This window comes from Leopardus geoffroyi, chromosome D4, assembly GCF_018350155.1.
Source record: "Leopardus geoffroyi isolate Oge1 chromosome D4, O.geoffroyi_Oge1_pat1.0, whole genome shotgun sequence".
In the NCBI taxonomy this organism is placed as follows: Eukaryota; Metazoa; Chordata; class Mammalia; order Carnivora; family Felidae; genus Leopardus; species Leopardus geoffroyi.
In genome coordinates this window covers 29,375,975-29,399,887 of record NC_059342.1, presented here as the reverse complement: position 1 = coordinate 29,399,887, position 23,913 = coordinate 29,375,975, and the positions used below count along the sequence as shown (strand labels likewise).

Here is a 23,913-nt window from a genome sequence, read left to right as displayed (position 1 = left end):
AAGAAAACCAAAGTGGGAGGCATCACAATCCCAGACATTAGCCTCTACTACAAAGCTGTAATCCTCAAGACAGTATGGTATTGGCACAAAAACAGACACATAGACCAATGGAATAGAATAGAGAACCCAGAATTGAGCCCACAAATGTATGGCCAACTAATCTTTGACAAAACAGGAAAGAATATCCAGTGAAAAGAAGACAGTCTCTTTAACAAATGGTGCTGGGAGAACTGGACAGCAACATGCAGAAGAATGAAACTAGACCAGTTTCTTATAGCATACACAAAAATAAACTCAAAATGGATGAAGGACCTGAATGCGAGATAGAAAATCATGAAAACCCTAGAGGAGAAAGGCAACAACCTCTTTCACCTCAGCCGTAGCAATTTCTTTACTTGACACATCTCCAAAGGCAAGGGAATTAAAAGCAAAAATGAACTTTTGGGACCTCATCAAGATAAAAAGCTTCTGCACTGCAAAGGAAACAATCAACAAAACTAAAAGGCAACCGATGGAGTGGGAAAAGATATTTGCAAATGACATATTGGATAAAGGGCCAATATCCAAAATCTATAAAGAACTCACCAAACTCCACACCTGAAAAACAAATAATCCAGTGAAGAAATGGGCAGAAGACATGAATAGACACTTTTCCAGAGACGATATCCAGATGGCCAACAGGCACATGAAATGATGCGCAATGTCACTCATCAGCCAGGAAACAGAAATCAAAGCCACGCTGAGATATCACCTCACGCCTGCCAGAGTGGCTACAATGAACAAATCAGGAGACTATAGATGCTGGTGATGATGCGGAGAAATGGGAACCCTCTTGCACTGTTGGTGGGAATGCAAACTGGTGCAGCTGCTCTGGAAAACAGTGTGGAGGTTCTTCAAAAAATTAAAAATAGAACTACCCTGTGACCCAGCAATAGCACTGCTAGGAATTTACCCAAGGGATACAGGAGTGCTGATGCATAGGGGCACATGTACCCCAATGTTTATAGCAGCACTTTCAACAATAGCCAAATTATGGAAAGATCCTAAATGTCCATCAACTGACAAATGGATAAAGAAGATGTGGTTTATATATACAATGGAATACTACTTGGCAATGAGAAAGAATGAAATCTGGCCATTTGCAGCAATGTGGATGGAACTAGAGGGTATTATGCTAAGTGAAATAAGCCAGGCAGAGAAAGACAGACACCATATGTTTTCATTCATATGTGGATCTTGAGAAACTTAACAGAAGACCATGGGGGGAGGGGAAGGGGAAAAAAAGTTACAAACAGAGAGGGAAGAAGGCAAGCCATAAGAGACTCATAAAACTGAGAACAAACTGAGGGTTGATAAGCGGTGGGGGAGAGGGGAAAGTGGGTGATGGGCATTGAGGAGGGCACTTGTTGGGATGAGCACTGGGTGTTGTATGGAAGCCAATTTGACAATAAATTATATTTAAAAAAAAGAAACATAATATTCCAAAATCTAGACTAAACAAATCAAATAGATTCAAACAAATTAAAAGGCAACTAATCACATTACAAAATGTTCTTCACTGTGTAAGAGAATTCAAAGTTGTCTTCATTGGTGAGCATTTCATTTTTAACGAATTATTAACTAAGAGAAGCTGGGAACAAGGGACTTTTGTCCCTTTTTGTTTTTGTAAAGCTATTGCCAATTAAAGCTATATCACAAATTGTCTTTGCCTTCAGCTTATAGGATCCTTTGGATCTGAACTTTAAAGTAAACTATAAAACTCTTAAACAAAAACACTGGAGAAAATCCTAATGACATTAGGTTTGGCAGTGATTTTTTTTTTTTTTTTTTTTGGATAATGACCCCATAAGCATAAGCAACCAAGAAAAAGTAGATAAATTGGACTTCATTAAAATTAAGAATTTTTATGAATTTACAGGATACTATCAAGAATGCAAAAATGCAACCTAGTGAATGAGTGAAAACTTTTGTCATGTATCCGATAAAGGATTAAAATCTAGAGTATATAAAGAACTGAAACTCAACAATAACAAAAAGCTCAATTCAAAAATGGGCAATAATTTGACAATAAAATATATTATAAAACGCAAAACAAAACAAAAACCCCAAATGGTCAGTAGAGTTGTTTAAACATGTCTCAAAAGATGATATAGAGCTGGCCAATAAGCACATGAAATAATGTTCAACATAACTAGTTATTAGGGAAATGCAAATCAAAGGCACAATGGGTACCACATCACATGTACCAGAGTGGTCTGTTATTTAAAAAACAAACAAACAAAAAAGAAAAATAATAAATGTTGGCAAGTAAGTTAAAAATGTAGAGCCCTGTGCATTGTTGGTGAGAATGTAACAAACTATAAAGATGATTCCTGAAAGAATAGTCTTGCTGATGGGAATGTAAAATGGTACAGCCACTGTGGAAAAGCTTGGCAGTTCCTCAAAAAATTAAACAGAGACTTAAAATAAGACCCAACAATTCCACTCTTAGGCATATATTCAAAAGAAATGGAAGAAGGGACTTGAACAGATATCTCTCCGTACACCAGTGTTCATGGCACCATTATTCACAATAGCCAAAAGGTGGGAACACTTCAAGTTCCCATCAATGAAACATGAAGTGGAGAAACAAAACAAGGTATATAAGTACAATAGAAAATACTGTTCAGCTATAAAAGGGAATAAAATTTTTATATATGCAAGAATATGGATGGACATTGAAAACACCATGCTTAGTGAAATAAGCCAGACACAGAGGGGCAAATATTGTGTAATTCTATTTATATGAAGTACCTAGAAGAGGCAAACTCAATAGAGACAGAAAGCAGAACAGAGGTTATCAGGGGCTGGAAGGAATGGAGTTACTGTTTAATGGCTCTATAGTTTATGTTAAGGATACTGAAAAGCTTTGGGTATGGATTGTGGTGACAGGTACACAGCATGTGAGTGTATTTAATGGCACTGAATGGTTACCAAATACAAATGATTAAAATGATAACAATTATGTATGTTTTACTGCAATCAAATAATTAAGCAAGAAAAAAACCCAAAAATGATACCAAGTGTATCTCCCTCAAATGACTAAAATTGGGAACACTTACATCAATATGTGTTGGAGAAGATCTAGAACCACTGGATCTCTCATCTGCTGTCTGTGAGAATGTGAAGTGGTATGACCACTTGGTAAACAGTGTAGCAGTTTATTATAAAGTTAAATATACCCTTGTCATATGACCCACCAACTCTATTCTTGAGTATTTACTCACTACAAATGAAAACATAGGTAGTCACAAATATTGCTATACAAATATTTCTTTAAAAAAATTTTTTTTAATGTTTATTTATTTTTGAGGGAGCGAGAGAGAGTGTGAACAGGGAAGGGGCAGAGAGAGAGGGAGACACAGAATCCCAAGCAGGCTCCAAGCTCTGAGCTGTCAGCACAGAGCCCGACACAGGGCTTGAACTCATGAACGGTGAGATCATGACCTGAGCCGAAGTCAGGCACTTAACCAACTGAGCCACCCAAGCACCCCTCTATACAAATGTTTGTAAACAAATGTTCATACAAATATTAATTTTGTAATAGTTCAAAACCAGAAATGATCCAAAGGTCCACCTTAACTGGATGGATTAAACAAATAAGTATTGTCTGTTACCACCATTTAAAAAATGAAAAGGCAAGTCATAAACTGTGAGAAAATAATTTCAAATTATGCATCTGATAAAGGGTTCCTATCCGGAATATATGAAGAACTCAGTAATAAGACAACCCAGTTAAAACAATAGGAAGGGGCACCTGGGTGTCTCAGTCAGTTGAGCGTCTGACTTTGGCTCAGGTCATGATCTCCCTGTTTGTGAGTTCAAGCCCCGCACTGGGCTCTGTGCTGACAGCTCAGAGCCTGGAGCCTGCTTTAGATTCTGTGTCTCCCTCTTTCTCTGCCCCTCCCCTGCTCTCACTCTGCCTTTCTCTCTCTCTCTCTCAAAAATAAGTAAACATTAAAAAATTTTTTTAAATAGGCAAAAGATTGGAATACATATCATCAGAAAATATGTACAAATGGCTAATAAGCATGTGAACACTTGTATACAGATATTCATATCATTATTCATAATAAACAAAAAGTGGAAGCAACCCAAATACCCATCAACTCATGAATGGATAAACAAAATATGTTATGTCCACACAGTAGAATACCATTCCTCAGTAAGAAAGGAACAATCTACTGATTCACACTGCAACATGTGTGAACCTCAACACATTATGCTTAGTGAAAGAAGCCGGTCACAGAAGACCATATATTATATGATTTCATTTTTACCAAGTGTCCAGAATAGGCAAATCTATAGAGACAGAGTAGGTTAGTGCTGCCTGGGGCTAAAGATAGGAACAGAGATTTACTGCAGATGAGCCCAAAAGATCTTGAAGTGATGGAAAAGTCCTAAAAGTGGATCATTAGTGGTAATAGTTGTCCGTATATAAATTATACCTAAAAAGTAATAAGAAGAATTCCAAGGGGGACATAGAAAACATTTACAGTCATTTATTTACATGTCGGGTGCAGACTTTGATTTTACCTTGAGATGAATGTTGAATAATAGAAATTTATTAAGAGGGGTACCTAGGTGGCTCAGTCAGTTAAGCGTCTGACTTCGGCTTAGATCATGGTCTCACAAGTGGGTTTGAGCCCCATGTCAGGCTCTGCACTGACAGCTCAGAGCCTGGAGCCTGCTTTAGATTCTGTGTCTCCCTCTCTCTCTGTCCCTCCTCTGCTTGTGCTCTCTCTCTCTCTCTCAAAAATAAAATAAAATAAACATTGAAAAAAATAATTAAAAAATTGAAAAATTTTCTTTAAAAACAAATTTAGTAAGAGACTTAAAACATCAGTAAGAGGCAATGTGTATGTACTCTACACCATCCTCCCAAAATATGTCAAGTTGACGATTTTTTAAAAAACTCAACTAAGAACAAACAAACAATAAAACAAAAACACTGTTAAGTGGAAAACATCAGCCACAGAATTGGGAGATAATTTGCAACCTGTAAAACAGATAAAGGATTAGTATACAAAGTATAGTAATCCTCCTGCAAATTAGTCATAAAGAGGCAAACACTCCAGTATAGAGATAGACAAGAAGGATGCCTGAGTGGCTCAGTGAGTTAAGCATCTGACATGGTCATGATGTCACAGTTCGTGAGTTTGAGCCCTTCATCTCTGTGCTGACAGCTCAGAGCTTGGAGCCTGCTTTTAAATTTTTTTTTTAATGTTTATTTTTGACAGAGGGAGAGACAGAGCATGAGGGGGGAGGGGGTGGGAGAGGGGGAGACACAGAATCCAAAGCAGGCTCCAGGCTCTGAGCTGTCAGCACAGAGCCCCACACGGGGCCCAAACTCACAGACCGCGAGATCATGACCTGAGCCAAAGTCGGACGCTCAACCGACTGAGCCACCCAGGTGCCCCAATAAAAAAATGTTTTTAAAGGAATGGACAAGAAATATAAGCAAGTTATTACCAAAAGAGGAAAACTAAACAAATAAACATTTAAAAAATTCAAGAGTGAGGTCAGCAAGACAGAATAGGAAGCTCCAGTCCTTGTTTCCCTATAGAAACACTAACTCAACAATAGTATATGACCCAAAGAGCCTTTATTTGAAAACTCCAGAAACCAATTAAGAAGTTACAATACTCCAGGCAAGCTCAAAGTCAAAAATGGCCATATTGAAATGGGTAAGAAAGCCATTTTATACCAACCACTGTAGCCCTTCCCCTAAGCTGGCTCAGCTTGGTGGGACTGGGAGGAAAATTCTAGCTTTCAGCTTGTCCCTTGAGGGAGAAAGAAAAGAATGGAATATGTTCAGTGTTCTTGCTTTTGGGGGGGCTGCCTAAGGGACTACCTCAGGTAGCTTACCTGACTCTGACCACTGATGGGGAATGAGCAGACTTTCAATACCTGGAGAGCATGAATGTTAGAGAGCCCTACGCTGCTTTTTGTAGCCCCAGGGAGCTGGCAGTGCTGCAGATGGAGGTTGGTGTAAGGAGAATACACCCAACTCACAGCTTCTGTCTGGGTGGGTTGGGGGGTGGAAAAGAAGAGTAGAATGTGTATCTAATGTTCCAGCTTCTGAAGGGGCTACCCTAGGGATTGGTTTTTGTCTCCCCTGACTTGAAGCAGCCCACTTTGAAGGTCAGAGGGGCTGCAGAGAACAAAAACTTAGTGGCTTGTTGTAGCACCAGAGAACCTGCAGTACCACAGACAAACACCAGAGGGAGGAAGAGATTGCAAACTCCTGAAAAACTGGCACGCTCTCTGGGAAATTACATAAGCCCAGAGAAGACACATCCCCAGAAAAGATTCAAAGGACCCCCAGATTTCTCTCACTAGTGAAAGTTCCCCTGTACAAAGCCAGTGCATAAAGACTAGAAGAAGTGGCTTTCTTCAATTGCATAAAACACAACAAAAAATAAGGCACACAAAGAAACAGGTAAACATGGCCCAAAGGAACAAAATTAATTTGCACAAACCTACCCTAAAGAAATGGAGAGCTATGAATGAACCACCTGACAATTAAAAATAATCGTCCTAAAGGAACTCAATGCACTACAGTAGAATACAGATAAACAACTAAATGAAATCAGAAAAATGTGTTAACAAAATGAGAATATCAACAGATACAAATTATTAAAAACAACCAAACAGATATTCTGGAGCTGAAGAAAAAAATAACTGAATTGAAAAATTCACTAGAGAGGTTCAACAATGGACTGATCAAGCAGTTAACTTGAAGACATGTCACTTGAAATTATCAAATCAAGGAATAAAAAGAAAAAAGAATGAAACGTTAATTAAACCATAGAGCTTATGAAACATCATCAAGTGAACCAATTGTATGTTTTGTGGGAATCACAGAGGAAGTAAGAGAGAAAAAGACAGAGAACTATCAAATCTGAAGAAGGAATTAGACATCCAAATTCAAGAAGCTCAAACTCCCAACTAAAATAAACCCAAAAAGACCCATGGCAAGTTATGTTGTAATTAAACTGTCAAGAGACAGAGAATGTTGACAGTAGCAAGAATACAAGGAATGTAACACATATAAGGAAACTCCAGATTGTCAGTGGATTACTCAGCAGAAACATTAAGGCCAGAAGGGAGTGAGATGACATAGCAAAGTGCTAAGACAAAAACCTGCCAATCAAGATTATTATATGCTGCAAAGTATCCTTCACAAATGAAGGAGAGGGGTGCCTGGGTGGCTAAGTCGGTTGGGTGTCTGACTTCAGCCCAGGTCATGATCTCACAGTTTGTGGGTTTGAGCCCCGCATCAGGCTCTGTGCTGACAGCTAAGAGCCAGGAGCCTACTTCAAATTCTCTCTCTCCCTCTCTGCCTCTCCCGCTCTCACTCTGTCTCTCTCTCTGTGTCTCAAAAATGAATAAACATTAAAAAACTTGAAAAAAAAAATAAAAGCAAAGTGGAAAATTCACAAATATGTGCAAATTATACAACACATTTTTGAACAATGAGTCAAAGAAGAAATCACAAGGGAAATTAGAAAATATGTTCAGACAAATGAAAACACAGTATACCAAAATGTATAAGATGAGGGAAAAGCAGTATAAGAGGAAAGTACATAGCAGTAAACATCTTGTTTAAAAAAGATGATCTTGGGGCATCTGGGTGGCTCAGTTGGTTAAGCGCCTGACTTTCGCTCAGGTCATGATCTCACGGTTTGTGAATTTGAGCCCCGCATCGGGCGGCTTCGGTTCCTCTGTCTTCCTCTCTCTCTGTCCCTCCCCCGCTTGTGCGTGCATTCTCTCTCTCTCTCTCTCTCTCTCTCTCTCAAAAATAAACGTTTAACTGGTCCGAGGGAAGATGGCGGCGTAGGAGGACGCTGGGCTCACCGCGCGTCCTGCTGATCACTTAGATTCCACCTACACCTGCCTAAATAACCCAGAAAACCGCCAGAGGATTAGCAGAACGGAGTCGCCGGAGCCAAGCGCAGACTAGAGGCCCACGGAAGAGGGTAGGAAGGGCGGCAAGGCGGTGTGCGCTCCACGGACTGGCGGGAGGGAACCGGGGCGGAGGGGCGGCTCGCCGGCCAAGCAGAGCCCCCGAGTCTGGCTGGCAAAAGCGGAGGGGCCTGACGGACTGTGTTCCGACAGCAAGCGCGACTTAGCGTCTGGGAGGTCATAAGTTAACAGCTCTGCTCGGAAAGCGGGAAGGCTGGAGGACAAAGGGAGGGAGAGCTGCTGAGCCCCCAGACGACAGAGCTCAGTTTGGTGGGGAACAAAGGCGCTCGCCAGCGCCATCTCCCCTGCCCATCCCCCAGCCAAAATCCCAAAGAGAACCAGTTCCTGCCAGGGAACTTCCTCGCTCCGCGCAAACACCCAACTCTGTGCTTCTGCGGAGGAGCCAAACCTCCGGCAGCGGATCTGACTCCCTCCCGCTGCCACAGGGCCCCTCCTGAAGTGGATCACCTAAGGAGAAGCGAGCTAAGCCTACCCCTCCTGCCCCTGTGCACCTTGCCTACCCACCCCAGCTAATACGCCAGATCCCCAGCATCACAAGCCTGGCAGTGGGCAAGTAGCCCAGACGGGCCACGCCACCCCACAGTGAATCCCGCCCCTAGGAGAGGGGAAGAGAAGGCACACACCAGTCTGACGGTGGGCCGGGGGCAGACATCAGGTGTGACAGCGACTCCGCCCACCAACTCCAGTTATACACCACAGCACAGGGGAAGTGCCCTGCAGGTCCTCACCATGCCAGGGACTATCCAAAATGACCAAGCGGAAGAATTCCCCTCAGAAGAATCTCCAGGAAATAACAACAGCTAATGAGCTGATCAAAAAGGATTTAAATAATATAACAGAAAGTGAATTTAGAATAATAGTTATAAAATTAATCGCTGGGCTTGAAAACAGTATAGAGGACAGCAGAGAATCTCTTGCTACAGAGATCAAGGGACTAAGGAACAGTCACGAGGAGCTGAAAAACGCTTTAAATGAAATGCAAAACAAAATGGAAACCACCACGGCTCGGATTGAAGAGGCAGAGGAGAGAATAGGTGAACTAGAAGATAAAGTTATGGAAAAAGAGGAAGCTGAGAAAAAGAGAGATAAAAAAAACCCAGGAGTATGAGGGGAAAATTAGAGAACTAAGTGATACACTAAAAAGAAATAATATACGCATAATTGGTATCCCAGAGGAGGAAGAGAGAGGGAAAGGTGCTGAAGGGGTACTTGAAGAAATAATAGCTGAGAACTTCCCTGAACTGGGGAAGGAAAAAGGCATTGAAATCCAAGAGGCACAGAGAACTCCCTTCAGACGTAACTTGAATCGATCTTCTGCACGACATATCATAGTGAAACTGGCAAAATACAAGGATAAAGAGAAAATTCTGAAAGCAGCAAGGGGTAAACGTGCCCTCACATATAAAGGGAGACCTATAAGACTCGTGACTGATCTCTCTTTTGAAACTTGGCAGGCCAGAAAGGATTGGCACGAGATTTTCAGTGTGCTAGACAGAAAAAATATGCAGCCGAGAATCCTTTATCCAGCAAGTCTGTCATTTAGAATAGAAGGAGAGATAAAGGTCTTCCCAAACAAACAAAAACTGAAGGAATTTGTCACCACTAAATCAGCCCTACAAGAGATCCTAAGGGGGACCCTGTGAGACAAAGTACCAGAGACAACACTACAAGCATAAACATACAGACATCACAATGACTCTAAACCCGTATCTTTCTATAATAACACTGAATGTAAATGGATTAAATGCGCCAACCAAAAGACATAGGGTATCAGAATGGATAAAAAAACAAGACCCATCTATTTGCTGTCTACAAGAGACTCATTTTAGACCTGAGGACACCTTTAGATTGAGAGTGAGGGGATGGAGAACTATTTATCATGCTACTGGAAGCCAAAAGAAAGCTGGAGTAGCCATACTTATATCAGACAAACTAGACTTTAAATTAAAGGCTGTAACAAGAGATGAAGAAGGACATTATATAATAGTTACAGGGTCTATTCATCAGGAAGAGCTAACAATTATAAATGTCTATGCGCCGAATACCGGAGCCCCCAAATATATAAAACAACTACTCATAAACATAAGCAACCTTATTGATAAGAATGTGGTAATTGCAGGGGACTTTAACACCCCACTTACAGAAATGGATAGATCATCTAGACACACGGTCAGTAAAGAAACAAGGGCCCTGAATGAGACATTGGATCAGATGGACTTGACAGATATATTTAGAACTCTGCATCCCAAAGCAACAGAATATACTTTCTTCTCGAGTGTACATGGAACATTCTCCAAGATAGATCATATACTGGGTCACAAAACAGCCCTTCATAAGTTTACCAGAATTGAAATTATACCATGCATACTTTCAGACCACAATGCTATGAAGCTTGAAATCCACCACAGAAAAAAGTCTGGAAAACCTCCAAGAGCATGGAGGTTAAAGAACACCCTACTAACGAATGAGTGGGTCAACCAGGCAATTAGAGAAGAAATTAAAAAATATATGGAAACAAACGAAAATGAAAATACAACAATCCAAACGCTTTGGGACGCAGCGAAGGCAGTCCTGAGAGGAAAATACATTGCAATCCAGGCCTGTCTCAAGAAACAAGAAAAATCCCAAATACAAAATCTAGCAGCACACCTAAAGGAAATAGAAGCAGAACAGCAAAGACACCCCAAACCCAGCAGAAGAAGAGAAATAATAAAGATCAGAGCAGAAATAAACAATATAGAGTCTAAAAAAACTGTAGAGCAGATCAACGAAACCAAGAGTTAGTTTTTTGAAAAAATAAACAAAATTGACAAACCTCTAGCCAGGCTTCTCAAAAAGAAAAGGGAGGTGACCCAAATAGATAAAATCATGAATGAAAATGGAATTATTACAACCAATCCCTCAGAGATACAAACAATTATCAGGGAATACTATGAAAAATTATATGCCAACAAATTGGACAACCTGGAAGAAATGGACAAATTCCTGAATACCCACACTCTTCCAAAACTCAATCAGGAGGAAATAGAAAGCTTGAACAGACCCATAACCAGCGAAGAAATTGAATCGGTTATCAAAAGTCTCCCAACAAATAAGAGTCCAGGACCAGATGGCTTCCCAGGGGAGTTCTACCAGACGTTTAAAGCAGAGATAATACCTATCCTTCTCAAGCTATTCCAAGAAATAGAAAGGGAAGGAAAACTTCCAGACTCATTCTATGAAGCCAGTATTACTTTGATTCCTAAACCAGACAGAGACCCAGTAAAAAAAGAGAACTACCGACCAATATCTCTGATGAATATGGATGCAAAAATTCTCAATAAGATACTAGCAAATCGAATTCAACGGCATATAAAAAGAATTATTCACCATGATCAAGTGGGATTCATTCCTGGGATGCAGGGCTGGTTCAACATTCGCAAATCAATCAACGTGATACATCACGTTAACAAAAAAAAGAGAAGAACCATATGATCCTGTCAATCGATGCAGAAAAGGCCTTTGACAAAATCCAGCACCCTTTCTTAATAAAAACCCTTGAGAAAGTCGGGATAGAAGGAACATACTTAAAGATCATAAAAGCCATTTTTGAAAAGCCCACAGCTAACATCATCCTCAACAGGGAAAAACTGAGAGCTTTTTCCCTGAGATCAGGAACACGACAGGGATGCCCACTCTCACCACTGTTGTTTAACATAGTGTTGGAAGTTCTAGCATCAGCAATCAGACAACAAAAGGAAATCAAAGGCATCAAAATTGGCAAAGATGAAATCAAGCTTTCGCTTTTTGCAGATGACATGATATTATACATGGAAAATCCGATAGACTCCACCAAAAGTCTGCTAGAATTGATACATGAATTCAGCAAAGTTGCAGGATACAAAATCAATGTACAGAAATCAGTTGCATTCTTATACACTAACAATGAAGCAACAGAAAGACAAAGAAACTGATCCCATTCACAATTGCACCAAGAAGCATAAAATACCTAGGAATAAATCTAACCAAAGATGTAAAGGATCTGTATGCTGAAAACTATAGAAAGCTTATGAAGGTAATCGAAGAAGATATAAAGAAATGGAAAGACATTCTGTGCTCATGGATTGGAAGAATAAATATTGTAAAAATGTCAATACTACCCAAAGCTATCTACACATTCAATGCAATCCCAATCAAAATTGCACCAGCATTCTTCTCGAAACTAGAACAAGCAATCCTAAAATTCATATGGAACCACAAAAGGCCCCGAATAGCCAAAGGAATTTTGAAGAAGAAGACCAAAGCAGGAGGCATCACAATCCCAGACTTTAGCCTCTACTACAAAGCTGTCATCATCAAGACAGCATGGTATTGGCACAAAAACAGACACATAGACCAATGGAATAGAATAGAAACCCCAGAACTAGACCCACAAACGTATGGCCAACTCATCTTTGACAAAGCAGGAAAGAACATCCAATGGAAAAAAGACAGCCTCTTTAACAAATGGTGCTGGGAGAACTGGACAGCAACATGCAGAAGGTTGAAACTAGACCACTTTCTCACACCATTCACAAAAATAAACTCAAAATGGATAAAGGACCTGAATGTGAGACAGGAAACCATCAAAACCTTAGAGGAGAAAGCAGGAAAAGACCTCTCTGACCTCAGCCGTAGCAATCTCTTACTTGACACATCCCCAAAGGCAAGGGAATTAAAAGCAAAAGTGAATTACTGGGACCTTATGAAGATAAAAAGCTTCTGCACAGCAAAGGAAAGAACCAACAAAACTAAAAGGCAACCAATGGAATGGGAAAAGATATTTGCAAATGACATATCGGACAAAAGGCTAGTATCCAAAATCTATAAAGAGCTCACCAAACTCCACACCCGAAAAACAAATAACCCAGTGAAGAAATGGGCAGAAAACATGAATAGACACTTCTCTAAAGAAGACATCCGGATGGCCGACAGGCACATGAAAAGATGTTCAGCGTCGCTCCTTATCAGGGAAATACAAATCAAAACCACACTCAGGTATCACCTCACGCCAGTCAGAGTGGCCAAAATGAACAAATCAGGAGACTCTAGATGCTGGAGAGGATGTGGAGAAACGGGAACCCTCTTACACTGTTGGTGGGAATGCAAATTGGTGCAGCCGCTCTGGAAAGCAGTGTGGAGGTTCCTCAGAAAATTAAAAATAGACCTACCCTATGACCCAGCAATAGCACTACTAGGAATTTATCCAAGGGATACAGGAGTACTGATGCATAGGGGCACTTGTACCCCAATGTTCATAGCAGCACTCTCAACAATAGCCAAATTATGGAAAGAGCCTAAATGTCCATCAATTGATGAATGGATAAAGAAATTGTGGTTTATATACACAATGGAATACTACGTGGCAATGAGAAAAAATGAAATATGGCCTTGTGTAGCAACGTGGATGGAACTGGAGAGTGTGATGCTAAGTGAAATAAGCCATACAGAGAAAGACAGATACCATATGGTTTCACTCTTATGTGGATCCTGAGAAACTTAACAGGAACCCATGGGGGAGGGGGAGGAAAAAAGAAAAAAAGAGGTTAGAGTGGGAGAGAGCCAAAGCATAAGAGACTGTTAAAAACTGAGAACAAACTGAGGGTTGATGGGGGGTGGGAGGGAGGAGAGGGTGGGTGATGGGTATTGAGGAGGGCACCTTTTGGGATGAGCACTGGGTGTTGTATGGAAACCAATTTGACAATAAATTTCATATAATAAAAAAAAAGATATCAGAAAAAATAAAATTAAATTAAATTAAAAAACAAAACAAAAAAAATAAATAAACGTTTAAAAACATAAAAATAAAAGATCTCAAATCAGCAACCTAACTTTATACTTCAAGGAAGTAGAAAAAGGAGAATAAACTAAACCCACAGATAGCAAAAACAATGAAATAGTAAAGGTTACAGGAGAAATAAACTAAAGAGAGAATGGGAAAAAAACAAAGAATTCGATTTTTTAAAAGATCGAGAAAACTGTCAAACCCTTAACTAGACTAAGAAAATCAGCAAGAAGACTAAAATAACAAATATCAAATGAAAGAGAAGGCATTACAACTCATTGCAGAAAAATAAAAAGAGACTACTATGAACAATTATATTGCAACAAATTGGATAATCTAGAAGAAATGGATAAATTTTTTATAAACATACAGCCTACCAAGAGTGACTCATAAATTTAAAAATCTGAACAGATCTACAACAGGAGGGAGAAAGCCCAGAAAAGCCCAGAATTGGATGGTTTCACTAGAGAATTCTACCAAATATTTAAAGAATTAATACCAGTCCTTCTCACACTCTTTCAAGAAATTGAAGAGGAGGGAACACTTCAAAACTCATTTTATGAGGCCAGCATTACCCTGATATCAAAATCAGATAAATACACTACAAGAAAAAAAAAACTGCAGGAATATTCCTGATGAATATTCATGTGTAAAAATCCTCAGCAATATACAAGTCAACCAAAGTCAGCAATTAAAAAGATTCTGCATCATGGTCAAGTGGGATTTATTCCTAGCATGCAAAGTTGGTTCAACATTCAAAAACCAATTGGTGTAATACACCATATTAACAGAATGATGGACAAAACCAAATGATAATTTCAATTAAAGCAGAAAAAACTATTTGATAAAATTCAACATCGTTTGATGATAAGAACATTCAGTAGAGTAGGAATACAGGGAACATACTTCGACAAAATAAAGACAATGTGTGAAAAGCCCACAGCTAACATCACACTCCATGGTGAAAGACTGAAATTTTTTCCTTCTAAAATCATGAACAAAGCAAGGATACCCTCTCTCACCACTTCTTTTTAACACAGTACTAGAAGCACTGGAGCCATTAGGCAAGACAAAGAAACGAAAGGCATCCAAATTTTAAAGGACCGCTTATTCTGCTTATACATGACATGATGTTATATGCAGAAGACCCTAAAGATTCCACAGAAAAACTATTAAAACTAGTAAATTAACTCAGTAAAGTTACAGGATACAAAATAAATACTCAAATATCAATTGTATTTTATACACTAGCAGTGAGCAGATTTACAAAGAGATTTTTTTTTATATAAAAAGCCCATTTACAGTAGCATCAAAAAGAATAAAATGTTGAGGAATAAACTTAAGGAAATGAAAGACTTATATACCGGAAGCTACAAAATGTTGGTAAAAGAAATTAAACATGACACAAATACATAAGAGGCATTCCGTGTTGAGGGACTGGAAGACTTAATATTGTTAAAATGTCCATACTACCCCAAGCAGCCCATAGATACAATGCATTCCTATTAAAATCCAAATGGCATTTTTCTTTTGCAGAAATAGATTTTTAAAAAAGTCCTAAAATTCATATAGAATCTCAGAAGACCCCAAATAGTCAACAACCTTGAAAAGAGAAACAAAACTAGAGGCCTCACCCTTCCTGATTTCAAAACATATTACAAAGCTAGTCATTAAGCCACTTTGGTACTTGTATAAAGCCAGACACAAAGACCCACAGAACAGAATAGCAACGAAGTGGCAAAAAGATACCTGTAATGTCATCATTACATAAAGTTTTAAAACACTCAAAACAATACACACATATAAAGTAAAAGTGTTAAAACTAGACAGAAAGAGGGCACCTGGGTGGCTAAGTCTGTTGAGTGACTCTTGATTTAAGCTCAGGTCATGATCTCATAGTTCCTGAGTTCAAGCTCCACATCACGCTCTGAACTGACAGCTCAGAACCTGCTGGAGATTCATTCTCTCTCTCTCTCTCTCTCTCTCTCTCTCTCTCTCTCTCTCTCAAAAATAAATAAACATTAAAAAAAAAAAAAAAAACTAGACAGAGAGGACTCCCATCATTAGGGGAGTGCTAACTCCTGGGAAGGGGAAGAGAAAATGAGACAGGAGAGGGTGTTTCAACTGTAACTGAAACATTTTTATTTCTTTAAAACGTCAACTAGAAATATCACTAAAATGTTAGCAGTGTGAAATCATGGCAATGAGTGCACAGTTGATGTTATAGTAATTCCCTATGTTCTTCTATACATCATAATTTTATAATTAGACTTTTTAAAAATGAAAATACAGTGCTAGCTGGCAAAATACCAAAAATTAAAAGATAACATTCATAATAAAGGAATAATTTCCTGCCACAGGGTCTTATTTCCAAAATGGCAGTTGTAGTTCATGAAAAAAAAATCATTTTTAATCAGCCTTAGATTGCTTAATATTGATTCCTCTCTGCACTCTGCAGTATTTTTTCTCCTTTACAGTGTCTTTCTGCACTGTACCCATTATTTGACTATACTGGTCTTTCAGATTCTTTCTTCAGAATGTGTACTTTTCATTTTCTCACCCTCAGGACAGAAGAGGACAGCAGTTCAAAAAGGCATCTAAACTCCATTGACCACAATTAGGAAAGCCTGCTGGAAACTATTAGCTAATATACTCTTTACATCTGAGAAATTTCCATTTGTGCCAGATTGGGTCATTTTGTGGGGCAGGTTAATTCCCGAGTTTATGATTGCTTCTTCAGTAAGGATGTATGTTTTTAAAAAAAATAATATGCACATTCCCTGGCACAGAGCAGTTTTCTGAAGGATGCCCATGCTGGCACCCCAGCTGGCAGTAGCATCAAGGATAACATGGTGATTAATTTGGTAATAGTTTAAAAACATTTTTAGTCAAAGCAAATCATTGATGTAATTAGTAGAACTCTTAACTGAATTTACCAAGAATATGAGATGCATATGCTAGTAGAATGTCCTTTGGACACTGATACATCTGATACATTCCTAATTTGCTCTTTTGAATGGTGTTTACTATGGAGTCTTAATTTTTAGAATGAATTTTAGAATTCAACAAGAAATTTTTGCAGGTATTTTTTTGAATGTGTTGAATTTTTAGAGAAATTCAATTAAGTTCATTTATAATTATCAGAAGATTGAATTTAAAAAAGCAATTTGATGCTCAGCATTCTTTTTGAGTCTCTTTATGAGCATTTAAAGTTCTACTTTTAAGACCTCAAGCCAGGAAGTTCTGTTCTCCATCCATAAAAGAACCTGGATCCCTTAAAGCTTATGTGAGACTCAGAACTCCACATCTGCAGCTCTCTAGTGAATTATAAATCCAACCAAGTGTGTTCTCTTGTCTCAGTTAGAAACTGGTTTCATGAAATCAGGTAGTGAAATGCCATCATGATAACATTTGAAAGAGCTGCCAAACATGCTGGAGCCATTATATTTGTTGCTGTCATAAGTTATAATAATAACTAAAATATGCATCATAACAATATAAATTTGCTATATATATATGAAGTTATCTGTGCATTTCTAAGATTTAAAAATCAAAAAAGTTGAATAAGAATATAGCATAGTGGGCAAACTACTTTCCAGTACACTTGAATGCAGATATTCCCATTATTTATGAAACTTGAATTTTATCATTACTTACCTTCTGCTTAGAAGACTTGAAATGTTCAAGTCGCCAAGGGCCTCTCAAACTTAAACACCATACAAACAATGCTATTCTGTTTTTCTCTGTTGTTTTTTTTTTTTTAAAGAGGGCATCTGTACATTTTTTTCACTTTTTGCTACTTGAATGTTTCAAGTTCATTTCAAAAGACTCAAAAGTCTCTTAGAAAATATAAAAGTTAATCTCATAACTTTGATGCATAAAATGTCAGAGGAACAAAAAAAATAGGAAAATCTGTTTGGTTTCCTTTTGCATTCTTTTTAGACGGCTGATAAATGGCCTTGTCATGGCATTTTAAATAGAATTTCATTGCCACCAACTAAAATCAACAATTCAATGACAGAATGTTTAAATTCTCTCCTGTTCTTTGCTATAAACCGTCTAGAAGGAATGACATTCTGGACTTTCTGAGCATCATCAGTTTATCTTGTAGTTAGTTCTGTGGTTTGCTGCAGATGGTTTGGAAACTTCAACATAGCCACATGAGAATGATGTTTCTAGCAGTATATGGTTACTGTTGAACCTTCTGCAGTTGAATTCTTGTGCAAAAATCATTTGGAAGTGTTGCTCTGGCAATTAATCGAGACATAATGCTTAGTGTACTCCAGTCTGGAAAGTGTTGCCTAACTCTAGTTGAAGTTGGATCCCCACACTCTGGCAAGCTCAAGACCAAAAGAGGGAGCCATGAAGGCTGTGAGTACCTTGAAGCCCTTCAGAACATTATCAGTTGACCTGCACTTAGGTAGGTCAACTGAAAAGCTACTGAAATTTATATGAAACTTTAGGGTTTTTTTTAAAGTAGGCTCATGCCCAGCATGGAGCCTAATGCAGGGCTTGAACTCACGACCCTGAGATCAAAACCTGAGCGAGATCAAGAGTCAGATGCTTAACCAACTAAGCCACCGAAGCACCCCAAAAGACTTTAGAAATTTTCACAAAATTCTCTTGGACCTTTTCAGCCAGATTGGGAGATACAGTCTGCATCCCATAAATTTCAGTGCTTGATAAATGCCCTTGTTGCCAGGATTGTCTTTTCCATACACCTAGTAGCCAGTGATAGTCTCTGAGCCCTCTCTTCTAAGGTAATGAGAGAATGGTAAAAATTTTAAGATAATGAGGGAAAAGTTGGACTTAACAGGTTCTTCCAGAGAGGATTGCTGAAGGGCAAGATCACCACCTCCCTGCTTCATTCAGAGTTCTAGATTTATTGAGTACATGTAACTATTTTTCCATTTCTCAGATACACATCAGGCCCTTAATACTCTATGCAAAATATTCTGCTAGATTCTGTGCAAAATATACATGAGAAACAGTCCACATTACAGACATACACACAACAACTCTTCCCTTCTCCAATCCCACCCAGTAAGTTCATAAATTCCAAAACTTTATGGTATTTACAACTCAAGCTAAATATGCCTTTTCATTAAACTTAGATAATGGACTCAAAAACACAATTATTTTTAAATCTAAAACCACCTTGGTGGTTAGAGAAAGACAGTAAAGCATAGTGGAAGATACCTGTGGTTGAAGAGACCTCAGTCATTTAGGAAAGTGGTAAAGAACAAGAAGTGGATTTTGCAAAAGGTAATTATTTGAGGAGAAAAGACAAACTGTTTGCACATAAGAAATCATTAGTGTAGTTTGACAAAAAATTTATCTCTGAGAATTTTATTGTTGATTATCAAGAAAATATAGCTAAACTAAAAAAAGACAAAACAAAAAACCTTAAACATAGTTCTATGATATCTATTAAAGTATTCAGATTGTTACTAGAGATTGATAATCATCTAGTTCTTGGGATTGCTACTGAAGAAGTAGTGTGGAGCAATATTTCTCAAATTACAGTAGGCCTAAGAATCACCTGATGTTAAGATGTTAAGGAACAGATTTCTTGGCCCCATTCATAGGGGTGCTGTTGCTGGTGATTCTGAGGACCATATTTTGAGTAGCTCTAATGTAGAGAAGTTGGCCAGATCCTAAAGATTAAAGTGCAAGAGAGTAAGATGAAAATGTAATATAAGAGACAAAATCAAGTGGTGAACTAAACTCATGCATGGCCTAGCATTCACTTTATCCTCCCAACTCTTAGCAATGATGGAGAAATTTTAACAAATATATAATACTAATAAATAAGGGAGCATTTGATGACCCACAAGTTACAAGAAAGACTTCAAGTGGCAGGTTATGGGATATTTTTGAAGGAAAATATCACAGCCCAAAAAGCTTGCAAGAGAAAACTACTGCAAAAGGTAAAAGTAACATTGGAGTGGATTCATGGAGCAGGAGGTACTTGGCAGCCGACAAGACCGCCTGTTGCACTGCCTCAATTTACAGAAGCCAGGTAAGGGCTAGGCCCTCATGCAGTCCTTATCTGCTGCCTTCAAACAAGAGACAACAGAAGTGTCCTGTTTCCAGCAGGAAGGAGGGAGAAGATTTGGAGGAGGAATGAGCATGAAATGGCTATTAATTCCCAGCCATTCTGGGGGTGCTCCAATGCCCAGAGTGCAATTTATTGGCAACCCCAACCAGGAATACATCCTGACCCTCTCCACAAGTACCAGAGGAGGCTGTGGTAAAAAGCAGCCATGGAGAGGCTAGTGGGAAATCCCAAATTCCAGAGAGGGGAAACAAAAATCCCTAGATATTCATGGAAAACCAACACCATAAGGAAAGATGAACTAAATGCCACAAAACGGAAGATACATTACCTGAGACAAGCAAGTGGTTTAAAAAAAAGGGGGGGATGATAATTAATGTCTTAAAAATAATAAGAGAAACTATCAAATCCTTGAAATAGAAATAAATTGGTTATGTCTTTAAAAGAGGGGACTCATAGACGAAAAAAAAAAAGTAAAAGACTGAATAGGGGGGCGCCTGGGTGGCTCAGTCGGTTAAGCGTCCGACTTCAGCTCAGGTCACGATCTCGCGGTCCGTGAGTTCGAGCCCTGCATCGGGCTCTGGGCTGATGGCTCAGAGCCTGGAGCCTGCTTCCGATTCTGTGTCTCCCTCTCTCTCTGCCCCTCCCCCGTTCATGCTCTGTCTCTGTCTCAAAAATAAATAAACGTTAAAAAAAAAAAAAAAAAAGACTGAATAGGAAATACAGCTGAATAGCAAGTAATGACTTCAAAGATTGAGCCAAATAGTTCTCCTAGGATAAAGTACAAAAGGGCAGAGTAGTAAAAAGTAAGAAGGTGAGGGGTTGTTTTTGTTTTTCTTTTTCTTAATACAAGAGATCAGAAGGGGATGTCAGGGAAGATGATGGAGGAGGAAGTACCAGGAATCCATACTTTACTTAGACAAAAATTTTACTGACAGACTGTGTCTGATGTAACTGTTCTGGAACTCTGAAGTCTGTTTGAAGGCTTACAGCTTTTGGGGGAAGGCTTGGCCAGTAAATTGTTCATTTCAGCTATTACCATGGTAGAGACTACCCATAACCAATCCCCTAGACCCGTGGTGGACAGTTGTACCTGCATTTCTAGACAGGCTTGCAGTAGCCGGGGTGGACAGCGCTTGAGTTTTGATCTCGTATCAAAAGATAATACACACATATGAAGCAGCCATTATAATACTCCTGCCTTGCGGGGCAACTGTGTGGTTCAGTCAGTTAAGTGTCTGATTCTTGATTTCGTCTCAGGTCATGATCTCATGGTTTGTGAGTTTGAGCCATGTTGGGCTCCATGTTGACAGTGTGGAGACTGCTTGGGATTTTCTGTCTCTCCCTCTCTCCCTGCCCCTTCTGAACTCACTCTCGCATGCTCTCGCTCAAAAAAAATAAACTTAAAAAAATTTTTTTAATGTTCTTGTAAATTAATCATGAGAGATTGGTCATGAAAAACTTAATAAAAGGATTGGAAGATAAATTTGAAAAGTTCTTTTAAATCTAGAGTAAAAAGACCAAGAGATGAAAAATAAGAAAGAAAAGACAGCAAAGTGTCCAGGAAATTCAATATCCAGAATCATTGGAGTTCTCATAGAAAACAGATTGAAAAATGGATAGGAAATTGTCAAAGAAACGATCTAATAGAACTTTCCTTATTTAAGATCCACTGAGTGCTGACCACAATGAATAAAAATAAATCCATACCAAAACATATCAGTGTAAAATTTCAAAGAGGATTTCCAAAAGCCTCCAGGGAGTGAAAACAGGACTTATATAAAGGATGAAAATTCATAATAGCATGGAGCTTCTCAGAAACAACACTGGAGGAAGCTAGAAGGCATTAGAACCACACCCTCACAATTTTGTTGGAAAATTACAAGATTTCTATACTCAGCCAAAGTGTTAATCAAGTGTGAGAGTAAAATAAAGATATTTCCAGACATGCAAGGTCTCAAGTACTTTATCACTCATGTACCTTTTTCCACATAAGAAGAATGAACCAAGAAAGAAAAAGATGTGGGGTTCAGGAGAGAAGTGAAGGAAATCCCCATGACAGAGACCAAGATGTTAACTGTACAGAAGGAATAAAATGCAATCTGCCTGGATTGGAACAGGTCAGAGGGTTCTAGGAAAAATTTCTTTAATATGATGAAAATGGTAGTATGTCAGATGTATTTGAATGTATTGCAAGGAGATTATGCACTTGGGTTGGAGTTTGGGGAAAAGTAAACTGGTAGTCTCTTGGAATGCAGTTAATATGCAAATACTCACACAGGGTCACTGATAGACATATGCATAGATACCACTGCAGCAGTGTTTTTAGTAATAAACTATAGCAGTAATAGTAACAGTAATTCTCAGCAGTAATATTGAAAAATTAGAAATAACCTAAATGCCTATAAATAGAGGCTTTGTTAAATTATAGAACACACATTTAAAAAATTTTTTTTTAATTTTTTTTTAACGTTTATTTATTTTTGAGACAGAGACAGAGCATGAATCGGGGAGGGGCAGAGAGAGAGGGAGGCACAGAATTCGAACAAGGCAGGCTCTAGACTCTAAGCTGTCAGCACAGAGCCTGATGCAGGCTCGAACTCAGGAATCATGAGATCATGACCTGAGCTAAGTTGGACATTTAACCTGAGCCATCCAGGCGCCCCTAGAACATACATTTTTTAATATGAGGCAGCAAGTAAAAAAAAAAAAAAGTGAGGAACAGCTTTATGTTCTCTGCTATGGTTCCATTTGTGTTTCAAAAAGCACATGCTAAATTTCTAGATTTATATATGAATATAGCTAGGAAAAGCTCTAATAGCATACATCTCAAACTTTTCATTTTATTGATCTCTAGTTGATTTATTCATGTAACATCTATTTCTTGAGCATATATGTGTATGTGTAAGGAATCATTTCCTGTATGCTAGAAACGGAGCAGAGATCAAAATAGAAAACAGTATCTGTCCTTATAAAGCTGATATCCTAACAGGAAAAAACAGATGATGAACAATAAATAAATAAATACATTATAGGTCAGGTGATGAAAAGTACTCTGAAGAAAAGTAAAACAGGGTAAGTGAGATCAGAGATACACAGTGGGGTGAGATGGCATTTTCTCTATTAAGCTCTGCTGTCCACTGGGGCTTCCTGGAGTTATGGACAAGTTCTGGAAATTTGCAGTGTTCAGTACTTTAAGCCACTAGCCTCATGTACCCGTTGAACATTTGTTATGTGGCTGGTGCAACTGAGAACAGGAATTTTGAATTTTCTTTCATTTAAATTAAATTGCCACATGTAGCTGATTGCTACCATATTGGTAAGTACATTTAAATGGGATGGTCAGGGATGCCGTCACATAAAGCAGCATTTGAGCTGAGATTGATATGGAATGAAGGAGCTAGCTAGCCATGAGTTCTGGGCAGAATGAACAACAGGACCCACCTGGAGTAGTTAGAGGCCTAGAGGACTGGAGTAGGATGAGCAAGGGAAAAAGTGGAAGGAGATGAAGCCAGAGAAACAGAAGGGGCCCTGTCATGGAAGGCCTCAGCGGCCAGTATAAGACTTTGCTAGTTCTCTGAGGTGGGAAGCCATTGCAAAGCTTTGAGCAGACAAGTGAAGTGATCTGAATTTTTAAAGAGTTGCTGGAATTGTTTTAATGATAAACAGTGGGAGTGAAGACAGAAGCAGGGAGAACTTAGAAGGCTCCTACGGTAACCTAGGCTGGAGGTGATGGTGAATTAGGGGGTAGTGAAGCGCATGTAGGGAAGTTGTCAGATAAATTGACGGTATTTACTGTTGGATTAGGTAAGGGGCATGAGAAAGGGGGGAATCAAGGATGGCCTTCAAAGCCTGAGGAAATGAGATTGTCAGGACTGGGGAAAGAATGTTTGGGGAAGGAATTCAAGAGTTCTGTTTTGGGCATGGTAAATTGGAGGTGCCTCTAGATAGTTATGCCAAAGTCTTGAGAATAAGTGGTGTTAAAATGGGACTAAAGGGGGGGCGCCTGGGTGGCGCAGTCGGT

The 23,913-nt window shown here is 38.9% G+C and overlaps 1 protein-coding gene across 5 annotated transcripts in view; it reads left to right on the top strand.

Moving 5' to 3' along the window:
• FANCC (FA complementation group C) overlaps positions 1 to 23,913 on the top strand; it is a 276,077-nt gene that overhangs the window by 182,074 nt on the left and 70,090 nt on the right. The gene's annotated exons all lie outside the window — the stretch shown is intronic.